Below are 9396 nucleotides of genomic sequence, written 5' to 3' on the forward strand. Positions count from 1 at the left end.
ACAGGGAATATCCCTTCTCAGGGACCTCTAGATTGGTTACATACCTTATTCAAGGAATTTCTCTTTCCTGTATGGCGTGATGAATGTGATAGCTAGCCTTTAAGATGGCCCCCAGTGATCCCTGCTTCCTGGTATTCATATCCTTATGCAGTCCTGTCCCACAATGAACAGGGCTGACATGTGTTACCAATAAAATTTTGCAGAAATGATAGCCTGTGACTTCTGAGGTTATAGGTCATAAAAGATGTAGCTCCTGCTTCTCTATCTTGGATCACTTGCTCTGAGGGGAAGCCAGCTGCCATGTTGTAAGGACATACACAGCCCTATGGTTAATTTAGGAAGAAGCAAGGCCTCCTACCAACAGCCAGTACCAATTTGCCAGCCATGTAAGAAAGCCATGTTGGAAGCAGATTTCAGATCACTGCAGCCCTGGCCAACATCTTGATTGCAACCTGATTGAAGGATCCCAAGCCAGAAACACCCAGCCAAGCTGCCCCCAACTTCCTGACCCACACACCCTGTGTGAAATAATGCTTATTGTTGTTTTAAGATGCTGTGTTTGGGGGGCAATTTGTTATACAGCAATAAATGAGTAATACAAAGAGCATAAAGCAAATGCAGGGGGGCAATCTTGAGGAATATTTGTTTTTATGCTATGAAGAGGTATTGTGAGATTTCCTTGCTCCATATCAGAAAACAAATCTCTCTCATGATCCCAGATTCCCTTGGAAAATGCTGAATATTTTTTGCCAAAATGTGGTAAAAGAGCCTAATCTGAAGTGTGTATGTTGGGGGTGGGAGGTGAGAAAGATCTGAGCTTAGGTTGGGAGCAGAGTTCTCTCTAATTCTGGTAAGGTTATAAGTGACTGCCTTTGTTGTCAGGGAAATAAACTGCAGAATAAACATTCATGGAGTTTGGAATAGATGTTAAATGCATTTACAGTCAATCTGATATTCATAGTGGTTATGTTGTTCTCTGGTTACTAGGAACAACTAAACCATACCTGTAAAAAAAATCATTTGTTTTTATCTAACCGTCCAATTATTTCTGGGGTCAGCCCTTCAGGAAGAAAATAAAACTGATAGTTTCCTAGGTAGATGACATTCTGAGACTCATTAGGCTGTTGAGTTGACAAGTAATACCTCCCTTTGGTAGAACAAATAACAAGATAAAAGCCTGTGGCAGCAATTGTGAGATAAGCATTGGGAGAGGGAAGCTGAATTGTATTGATATTTCAGTGCAGTAAAGTTAATCTGATTGCTTTCCTAACACTTGGCCTGTAAAGGGGGCAAGCAAGCTAGGTGGCTTAGGATGCCCAGAGGGCAGCAGCCTAAGGCCACTGAGCTCCTTGGTTGGGGAATAAAAGAGATTCATAGGAGAAAATGAGACCCGGGTTGGGGATGCTGGGCGGCAGTGGATGGCTCAGCAATGGAAAGCATCAGAAGCCAACTTTCCCTACACTTTTTAGGTTGCTTCTCTCCCCACCCAGCCTGTACAACTTGTCAGGCACTAAGGTGGAGAACGCCATTAATGCTAAAGTGGAGTAGGGAGAGACTAGTAAATTCCACCACCACCACCACCACCCCCCGCCCCCCAGGTGGAACCGCAATGCCAGTGGAATGAAACTAGCTTTGACAGGGAACAGAGCAAGAATTAAGGAAGACCTAACACCTTGTGGTAAATAAGAATTATCTATAGTTCAGCTCAAGTGAAATTCTTGCTTTTAGAAGTGATACCATGAAAGAGTGATGAACAGAAATTCAGTTTATTCGGAGAACAAAAGTATGTGGTTGTTAAGGAAGTAAAGGAATCAAAGTTTAAGATGTTCCAAAGAGAAAAATGGCAAAGAAAAAAGAAAAATCATCTTTACTTAGAAAGCCTGCTATTGTCAGTCACTTATCGAGAGACTGGCAGCCTTTTTTTTCTGTGTTTATATATTTGTTTTTGTTTCTACAGATGCTTCTGAATTTTTTGTTAGAAGCAAAGTCACTCTCACTGCCAAGAGAAATTAGCGATGCTTTTACTGTGGCATAGAGACAAATTATACCAAGGACATATAAGAAGCACCCCCCTGCGCTCCCCCAGCTCCTGCTGGATCTGTGCTTTTGGAAGGCATTGTGTCATGAGGGCAGTACTGGCTTCGTGGGACCTGTGCAGTCACGTGAGGCCCTGTGCTCAGCAGGGCACTACCCTTGGTTTAATAGTCTGGTTGCTGCCTTGAAATTCTTAATTTGTTCCAGTGGGATGTAGCAGAGATAGCATTGGATGTGGACTCAGGAGCACTGAGATCTCTGTAGTTCCAGGTCTTGTCTCACTAAATGGGCAACCTTGCGCAGGCATGTGAAAATCCCTGCTCCCGTTTCTCAGTTTCTACATCTGTACATTGAGACCAGTAACATCCACCTTACTTCTTTTTTTTTTTTTTAAATAAATTTATTTATTTATTTTTGGCTGTGTTGGGTCTTCGTTTCTGTGCGAGGGCTTTCTCTAGTTGCGGCGAGCGGGGGCCACTCTTCATCGCGGTGCGCGGACCTCTCACTGTCACGGCCTCTCTTGTTGTGGAGCACAGGCTCCAGACGTGCAGGCTCAGTAGTTGTGGCTCGTGGGCTCTAGAGTGCAGGCTCAGTAGTTGTGGCGCATGGGCCTAGTTGCTCCACGGCATGTGGGATCTTCCCAGACCAGGGCTCAAACCCGTGTCCCCTGCATTGGCAGGCAGATTCTCAACCACTGTACCACCAGGGAAGCCCCACCTTACTTCTTTTAAAAGGTGGTTGTGAGGGTGCAATGGATTTTTCTTTAAGTTCTGCTCACTCTTACCTAATGTTGGGGCTGAGAATGAAGAAGGTTAAGCAGGGTGTCATGTCGCATATCAGAAGCTTCCTTTATAGATGGTTTGTGTCCCCAGAAAAAACAATACTGCAGTCCATGCTAATGTTTGGATTTAGATAACAAGTATGTCTCTCTTCAAAATGCATTATAAGTTCAAGGGAACACAAATTGAGCCAATAGTTATAAGACCTGCCCCTCCCCTTTTACTACAATTTTAGGGGCAAATATGGGAATAAGAAACAACTTATTTAACTTGGGGAAGGGGCCCAGTGAAAAGTTGACGCTGCTTTGATGGACAGGAGTTTGAGTGGGTGGAGGAGACACTACAAATTACTCAGCCCTTGGTGTCGGTTGCACAACATTAGGATGTATTTAATACCACTGCACTGTCCACTTAACCATGGTTTAGATAGTAAATTTTATGTTATGTGTATTTTACCTCAATAAAACATTTCGAGAAAAGAAAAGTGGTAGGCTGGACTTGGCTGGGTTGGAATTTGTGGACCACTGCCCTAGTGGATCATCATGGGTGCATCCCACTTAGAAGACCCCTGGTCTATAAGAGAGAAGGGTGTGTATTTGCACAGTTCTCCAATAATATGACATAAGATAAATTAGGGGAAAAAAGAGACCTGTCCCTTGAACAGTATAGAGCTACCACACTGTTCTTCCATCATGTTAGGATAAAGATGCAGCCCTTACCCTTTAGTTCTGGGACAGGAAAAATGGAACATGGCATGGTCCAGGAAAAGGTATTACTATTTCATCAGTTATAAACCATGTCCATCTGAAAGAGACATGTGCCAGAGCTGTGAGTGGGTTCTACTCTGAGCTGGGGGGTAGGTGGCTAGGGGCCTGGGTGCTAATGTCATGTCTAGCTTTAAAAAATTTGTCCACAAACTCAGTAGGCAGACTTATTTTCCTCTTTTTGAAGTGCCTAAGGTTAAAGATATTTAATTTAGTTTGACCTGTAGATTGGATAGAGAAAATTGATAATAGACTGTTAGTATTTTTTATACCAATCCAAAAAAAGTAATTCTATAGGAGAAAATCACATAAAGTATGTAAACCTGCTTTGAAAATTGTAGAAAGCACCATGGACTGAAGGTATTAGGAACTGACTGGTATCTATAGCTAAATATCCTTACACATATCACTTCGTTAATGTAATTCCTTGCAGATGAAAGATTTTTAAAAAGCAGCTGTATCTTCAGGTTTGATATTCCATATTTTGTTTTGGCAAGGTGAGATCTTCTTAGCCCTTTTCATTACTATGATTGTATTTTATATTTGATATAAAACTAAATTAATGAGCAACTACTTGTAAAAGTTATCACCTAACACTGTTGATTCACTTTCCTGTTTAATTTGCATCTCCTGCTTCTTTCTTTGGTGAATTCTTATTTTAAAGCCAAACATTTATTTAGTCCTTTGTCTACATGCAGTTGCTTATATTTGGAACTTCTTAATTGGAACTAAATATGGATTATGTTTCGATATTTGCTTTAGCTATTAGTTTATGAGTACAGAACAAATAAATGGTATCTGTTTCCTAATATATTTGTGCTTATTTTCTTTAGATCAACATAAAATAATACAGCTCGATATAAGAGCATTAGGAAATATCTGTGACAATACAGATTTTGATAAGCCAAATGTTATCTAGGGTCATACGTTCCCCCAAAGTATTCACATTTCTCAGAAGTAAGATCACACTGAATTGTGTTGTATTTGGCTTAAAGGACAATAGAGTGGACATGCAGAGCCCAGGCTAAGAGCCACTGCTTTCTAGTGTGCTGTCACCCCACCCCATCTCTTTTTCTAGGCACTCTTTTTATGGTTCTTTCACAGTGGGCCTTGTTCTTGTTTAAACCCAATGAATCTTTAAAACTATTCAGCAATAGTACTTGAAGGGTCACCTCATCCAGAGGTATTTTACAGTTAACACTTTTAAAGATTGGAAAATCTTAAACTCCTCAAAATTAATCTTCAGTGGTGGAATTTAAGGTATTATGCATGTCTGTGGTGAGATTCTTTGAAGCCTGAGTTCCTCCTGGAAGTTCCCAAATCACATCATATAAGCCTACCCCATTTTAGTGCATTTTAGGCTAAAATTTTGTAAAAACATATTAAAATTCATTGAGACTTCTTTATGAGAAAAATATTTTTTAAAAAGATAATTTGAAGGGGCTTCCCTGGTGGCACAGTGGTTGAGAGTCCGCCTGTCGATGCAGGGGACGCGGGTTCGTGCCCCCGGGAAGATCCCACGTGCCGCAGAGCAGCTGGGCCCGTGAGCCGTGGCCGCTGGGCCTGTGCGTCCGGAGCCTGTGCTCCGCAGCGGGAGAGGCCACAACAGTGAGAGGCTCGCGTACTGCAAAAAAAAAAAAAAAAAAAAGATAATTTGAAGATCACTTTGTGAAATGTTCTGTTTTGCAAAGTGCTTTGTGATAATATTAAATTGTCCTTGTTGTAGAGTTGCACTAGGTGGCATGTATACATACCAATTATCTTAAAGTTAAGGACTATATATAGAAAGTTCTTTCTAGCCTTCAAATTTGATTGATCTACCTTGGCTATAGCTTTATTTTTGTGGAACAATTGTGACATCTAGTGGTTATTCTAAGTAATTCTAAGAAATGGTTTCACATGTTTTCCTTAAATTCATTTAAATGTGAGAACTTGCTATATAAACCACACTATAACAAATATTCTTATACACACCTTTTACATACTTAATTATATGGGATAAAGACAAAGGAGTGGAATTCCTGAGTGAAAGGATGTGTGTATTTAGAATGTTGATATTATCAATTCACCCTCCAAAGAAGGTTGCACCAATTTATACTCCTACTGTAACTGTGAATACATAGTTCTTCACATCATACCAACAATGGCAATTACCAAAAGTTCATTTTTGTTTTAATTTTCGTTTCTTTATGAATGGGCTGTTCATCTTTTTATGGCTTTTTTTCCTTTTTCTTTCTTTTTTATTTTGTATGGCCTTTTTTTCTTTATCAGTGAAGTGCCAACACACATTGAGGAAATTAGTCATTTATCTGTAATTTGCATTGAAAATATTTTTCCCAGTTTGTCATTTATTATTTATACTTTGTGATTTTTTTTGTTTGTTTGTTTTGCTTTGGAAAGTTTTAATATTTATGTAGTCAGGTATATCAGTTTTTTCCTTTATAATTTTTGTTTTATGTCATATTTTAAAATGTCTGTCTGTCTCCTCTCCCAGAGGATAAAAATTAAAAATTGTGTACGTTTAGTTATGGAACATACTCATGTATGTTATTTATAGTTTTTTGTTTTTGTTTTGTTTTTTACATTTAGTCTTTTATCTATGTGGTATTTTAGTAAAGTAGGTAACTTTGTTTTCCCCAACAATGTAAAGGAGATTGGTAAATGTAAATATAGCTGTTAATATTGAGGTAGGTATCCATACTGATGAGAAAAGGTGTCAAAAGTATGCAAAGGGTAGAATAATATTGATAATATGATTCCTTTTATGTAGAAAAATTATTTCCCTGCAAAGGCACAGAAAATATCTGAAAGGATGTATAGTACACACATTTAGACATGTGCACACATACAACTATTAGCAGTGGACACTTCTAGGGAGTGCACATGAGATATTGGTGAGATAAGTAGAATTTTACTTTTGTCTCTATGGCACAGTTTTCTACAACTTGAACATATCACCATGAACATGTATTATGTATGTTATAAAAATTATTTTAAAGTAATAGTTAATAACATGGGAAGATATCTTAGGATATGTAGTTAACTGAAAAAGCAAGTTATAAATGATAAGTAAAACATGATCCCACTTTAGAAAATAGAAGAATGTCTGTGTAAAGAAAAAAGACTGGGTGGATATACACCAAAATGTTAACAGTGATCTCAGAGTTGAAGGATTTGGGTAATTTTTATTGCTTTCTTTTGTACTAATTTCTACTTCCCAAATACTTTACAGTGGACACATATTATATTTGTGATTATAAAAAGTAAAAAAAAATATATATACTAGAGTTGATTAATTCCTGTGTATGGATCTCTGTAAGATACATTAACTATAATTTCATGTAGCTTATGATTTACTTACCCAAAAGCCTAGCACTGTCCACTCTCTCTTCCCCACTCCAACAACCTATTTTATCATTAAGAAGTTTGATTCATCAGGCATTTCTTATAAAATAAGATGATATACTCCTTAATAGTTTTAAAAGGAGAAATTTCTGGTTCATGGAGCCAGAAGATAATTGGATACAAAAATATCTGACATGAAGGTTATTTCCTCCACCAAATTTCAGTCATGCAAGACGTCTTAATCCTAGGATTTCTCCTCTGTACGTGACTGATTTCATCTATACTTTATGTGGAATAAGTAGCAAATACTTTTGACGTTCTTTGAATTCTTTTAAAATTATATATATAATTATACTCAGCCTTGTTCCAGAAAGGATTTAAAGTCATTAGTAAAAACACACAAAGTTTAAAAATAAGTAAAATGTAACCAGATAAAGTAAAATATAAAATAAGTGGATGAAGAAATCAGGACAAAGAAAATATGAGAGAAGGAGAAAAAAAAATGAAACCACAAGATGAAATCTATCCCTTAAGAGCCGTCACTGTTTTGAGGGTGATCTAACTGTTCTAAATAGCTCCCTCACCCTCCAAGAAAGAGACCAAAGTTGGGAAGGGTCAAGCCATGCTGAGAATGAGGCCAAAAGGAAATTACTCGGTGCATGAGGTTTATATATGACAATAACAGTGGCCCCAGCTTCTACTGAGGCTTCCTATGGGTCAGGAACAAGGCTAAGCTCTTTAAGTCATGGTTTTATTTCGTCTTCACAATAACCCTATTCTCAGTGGGGGACATTTTTTCCTGTTTGCCATGTTTCGTCTCCACTCTCCAGGTTCTTCCTTTGAGAGTGCCTCTTTGGGCTTCTCCAATGTGCCCCTCATGTAACTCCTTCCTCCTCAGGACGAGCTTGGGAGAGTTGGTAAGTTTGAGAGAAGGAAAAGCAGCAGCAGCTCATTCCCCAGGGAGACCTGTTCCCTAGTCCAGAGGGTTCTCTGCCCCTCCGTACACACTGGAGAACCCTGCCCCTGTACTCCTGGGGTTCCAGTGTGTTCCTCAATTCAGCTTTATCTGTAATATGCCTGACACTGTACACAATTCCTTATCTGAAACTCCTGGGACCAGGTGGGTCTCAAATTTGAGACATTTTTAGATTTTAGAAAGGTTATATGGTTCATTTACAGGTTCTGGGACAACTCCTCATTGTCAAACACATTGTTATTTCTGCAATAAAAGGTATGAATATTCACACAGAGTTGGATAAATTAAGACTATATCATATTAAGTCAGATCAGATTTTATTGTCAAATGAGTTCAGATGATGTTGGATTTTGCTGCCAAATGAGTTACAAAAACACTTTTGGTTTTTAGAACTTTTCGAATTTTAAATTGTAGATAAAGGATTGTTTGGCTGTATTTTGATCTCCAACTGTGTCTACTTTCTCAGTTGGTTCCTGGCTTGGAGGGTAGAGAAAGGTAGAGGTAGATATACCACAAAGGTAATAAAGCTTAAGTTTCAGGGCTCCTTCTGTGGCCCTATAACTGTGTTTATAATTTTATATTCTTTCTCTTAGAGAGATCCCTCAAAAATATAAACTTCAGACCCCACAAAACCTAGGTCCACCCCTGGGGAGAGGTACGATTGCCTTCTCTAAAACCCCAATAGCCTAAAGTTAGGTACCGTCATCATCTCCATTTTACTTAGGAAGAGACTGAGGGAAAGAGGTTAATAAGTTGGCATCAGTTACAAGTGGCAGAGTCTGGATTCAAACCCAGACAGTGGAACTACTGAGTTCTTGATTTTAACCACTGCCTTTCTACATCTGTAGATAAAAATTTAAAAATAGTTGACATTCTCTTTCCAGTTAAAGTAACTCCCAGAGGATAGCCTTTATCCCAACAAAAATAACCTAAATCATCTTAATTTCTACCAAACATCTCAGTCTGATAAGAGAAGAATGAAAATTTTCAAATAATATCCTCTAGTAACTTAGGAAAAAAAGCACTAAACTAACATCTCTGTACACTTTCTTCTAAAGAGAATCCTTAGGATTAAATCCTCTTTGTATATTATCATTCCCCTGATATCGAGCCTTTGATATTAGGCAGAGTTTACTCTTTTTCCCCCAAAAGTGATTGTGTTTGCACTCCCCCAACATCTTAACTACATGGCTTTTCATAACATTCAGTCTGAGAGTCAATGAAAACTGTGTACACAGAATGCTCTAACATTTTTACAACAGTAAACAGTCTCACATTTGCATTACCTCATTTATTCTGCACAGCAAGCCTGTGAGAAGGGTAACCAGGGAGTACCTGCATTTTATTGTACAAAAGAAGAAACTGAGGATGAGAGACAGTAACTTTTCCAAGGTCACCAAATAGTGGTAAAATTGGCACCAGGACTCAGGACATTTTTCTCCCTAGTCCAGGGCCACGAAAACCACTTCTGTTTTAAGAAAGCTGGAGAGATAATTTT

Source organism: Delphinapterus leucas, chromosome 9 (assembly GCF_059928025.1).
Source record: "Delphinapterus leucas isolate spDelLeu-1000000601 "Yukka" chromosome 9, BTC_Dleu_Yukka2, whole genome shotgun sequence".
NCBI lineage: Eukaryota > Metazoa > Chordata > Mammalia > Artiodactyla > Monodontidae > Delphinapterus > Delphinapterus leucas.